Source organism: Otolemur garnettii, unplaced genomic scaffold (genome assembly GCF_000181295.1).
Source record: "Otolemur garnettii isolate 467f Iridium unplaced genomic scaffold, OtoGar3 scaffold00048, whole genome shotgun sequence".
NCBI classification, from domain to species: domain Eukaryota; kingdom Metazoa; phylum Chordata; class Mammalia; order Primates; family Galagidae; genus Otolemur; species Otolemur garnettii.
In genome coordinates this window covers 12,554,356-12,557,771 of record NW_003852443.1, presented here as the reverse complement: position 1 = coordinate 12,557,771, position 3,416 = coordinate 12,554,356, and positions in this window count along the sequence as shown.

Genomic DNA, 3,416 nt, shown 5'->3' with positions numbered 1-3,416 from the left:
AAAAAAAAAAAAAAAAAAAGGGATTTTTCTGGCACTCCTTACTCAACTCCAGTTGAAAAAGTGATTTCCTTAAAACACAAAAAAGGGAAGGAAAGAAAGGCACAGAGTGAGGTAAGAAGGGGGAAAAGATTAAGAAGGAAGGAGGGGGAAAGAGACGGAGGGAGGGAGGTAGGCAGAAGGTAAGGAAGCCAGTCTCCGATAGTATAAAGCAAGATCTTCAAGGATGCTTATGTATGTTTAAGAGGGATTTCTATTAAAGTACTATAATATTCAAAAAGTGATAGAACTATCGGCTGGAAGGTTTATTCCCCAGAACTTTCTGCGCTCTGCACGTCACTCCTGGTCAGCTGCACCCCATCAGGAGCAAGTGTCTCTGCCCTTTGCTGAGACAGCTATTTTAGCCACTTAAGAAGAATGGCGGAGGCAGGGGCAAGAATCAATGTTTATGCAGCTCTCTCTCTCAAGTAATGCTTGAATGTTTTGTTCTTTGGCAAATTCTTTTCTAAGGATGATGTGTAAGTTTTAAATAGTGCATTGTTTTAGTATTAAGTTTCACTTAGGCTATGAGAAGGAGTTTTTCACTCTAGAGCAATGCCAATGTTTTATAAGGGCCATTTTATCCTTTTCATTTAGTATGAAGAGCTGATAGCTGACCATTCCTGATAAACATTTGGTCCTGACCTCTTTAAGGTGATGAAAGAACCCATCAGAGGAGGCCTGAACTTCTTGGTCTCTGGCCCTTCCTGTAACAAAAGTGCACGCAAGCAAACCCCCTGCTTGGGGGTGGGTTGGGGGGGATGAAAGCACTGCCTGAGAAACACACAAATCAAGAGACGTGGGAGTGTGAGGCATTTGGCCTGGAAAACAGATCAGCGAGTCGATTCTGTTATCATCTGAGCTTCACTGTCTGCCAGGGGATTTCTAAAACACACTAAAACAAAATACTTCCCAGCACCTGACTGGAAGGGATGGACTCTGAAGAATGACAGAAACATACACCATTCATCATCTGCCTGCCTCCCTAACATGCTTAGATTCATAAAAAAAAAAAAAATAGTAGAGAAGTTTTTACTAGAAGAAACTGTGAATATGAAAGCCTGGTGAGTAGCTTCACTCTCGCCCCAGTTCTGCCTAATCTAACCATACAAGACCTGGCAGGTGCACAAGACTCCACAAGACAAATTTATCCACATGCATCAGAAGACATTTTGTTTTCAAAGTTCATTAAAGTTGGAAATTGGCCAACTATGAGACAGTCAGGAAGTGCAGTGTTCATCTCTGCCTTAGGTGTACAGAGGGTTTCGCTGAAGTCAGGGAAAATCCACCTTCTTGCCTCAACCCCTAATTAGCAGGGAAAATTTGGGCGTCATTGGGCCACTCTGAGTTGTGGTTTCCTAATCTGCAAACTGAGGGGGCATTTGTTTCAAGGTATACAGATGAATCTGTAACTAAGTCAGGAGCTTGACTTACGTGGTGGAAAGCACCTGAGCCCCCATCAGTTCCACAACATGGTGGGTTCAGCGAATCTTGGAGAGGTTTGAGTCTGCCCCCTCGTTTTGTAGATTAGGGAACCAAAACTCGGAGTGGCCAAATGATATGCCCAAAGTTTCCCAGCTAATTAGTGTTTGAGACATGAAGGCAGATTTCCCTGACTTCAATGAAACCGCTCTACACCCGAGGCAGAGCTGAACGCTGTCTACGTGGCCCCTGCTCCTGCACAAATGCCAGCTATGTTTCCCACAGAGCTGAATTTGCAAGTGTTTTCCTGTCTCCCTAGACCACAAGCCTCCAGAAGATGGGATGTGTTTTATCCACAGAGCACAGCACCCAACACACACTACAGTAGGAAGTACTACCCCTAATACAGCAGCTAACTTTTAATGAGCCCTTGGTAGTTCATAGCAGGCCTGTGCTTCCTCCTTAACACATTACCTCATTCGGGCCCTACAATATCCTTTGAAGCAAGAGCTATTGTTGATCCACTTAACAAATTTGGAAACTGAGACTAGGAGGTCAACATGCGCAAGGCAGGGCAAACCCTGGACTCTCAGGTCTGTCTCACCACTGGATCTTTATTCCATGAGTGAATAAATGAATAAATTAGCCTGTCTCCGGTGCCCCACTTTAGCTTTGCCATTTCAGAAACGTCCAGGCTGGGAAAATAAAGCCATCGACAACTTTTCATTTCTACAGCATAACATAGAAGGTTATGCATGTGGAGAGAGAATGAGTGGCAAGCTGGTCAGGGCCTCCCTGCCACCAAGGTCTGTAGACTGCTGGATCTTTTCCATATTTTGAGATCTTAAATATGTTAAAACATCAACACATACCCCAAATAGGATCACACAAATAACAGAATATTGTAAATGTTCAGTCTTGGCAAGGTTGCCTCATTTGAAGGCAATGTCAAAATGTAAATTTCAAGGCAAGGACCAAAAGGTCTTCCAGGACCACCCTTGGATAAGATCTTAAATCCGCCCGTCCTAATTCATGTATGGAGTTGTCAAAACTGTTTGCTATTATTCCAGCAAAGCATTTACTGTACGAGGTACTTAAGAATCACTAATTATATTAAATGGCTATTTCAGTGACTGTTGGCATTGATCCAACAAAGGAAAACCCTTCTATCACATAAAGTTACACTCTATACCACACCCATTTGTCAAACTAGATACAGGTGGTTGTCTTGGCATACGCAGCAACAGGATAATGAACTTCTCAACTTCCTTCTCACCAATGCCAAAGGATGGCGCAGGTGGCAGCTACCTGGAAAACTGCAATCCACAGGCACACACAGCTCAGTGCCTGTGGCTCAAGTGGCTAAGGTGCCAGCCACATACACCTAAGGTGGCGGGTTCAAATCCAGCCAGGGCCCGCCAAACAACAATGACGACTGCAACCAGAAAATAGCCGGGTGTTGTGGTGGACACCTGTGGTCCCAGCTACTTGGGAGGCTGAAGCAGGGGACTCGCTTGAGCCCAGGAGTTGGAGGTTGCTGTGAGTTGTGATGCCATTGCACTCTACCCAGGTGGACAGCTTGAGGCTCTGTCTCAAAAAAAAAAAAAAAAAGGCACACACGATACACTGTCTTGAATATTCAGAGAGGTGTCATTAAAGTTGAGGCAATTGCTGTATTGATTCCTGGGTAGTCTGAGGATTGTTCACAATGCCAGAACTTTCTCTGTGGGTCAATAAAGATTGTTTAAATTATATTTTTATAAATTATTCTCTGAAAAAATTCTTTTGTTATGTACATTTTCATTTTGGGTCTCAGAATTTGGTGTTGAACTGAGTATTGGAAATTCTTGATCTCATCAGAATTGTAACTAAATTACATAAATTTGTATGTCTTTTACAAGATTTTCCATCTATGATCCTCCAGGATTATAACAATATAAAGAATTTGAGGACTCAGC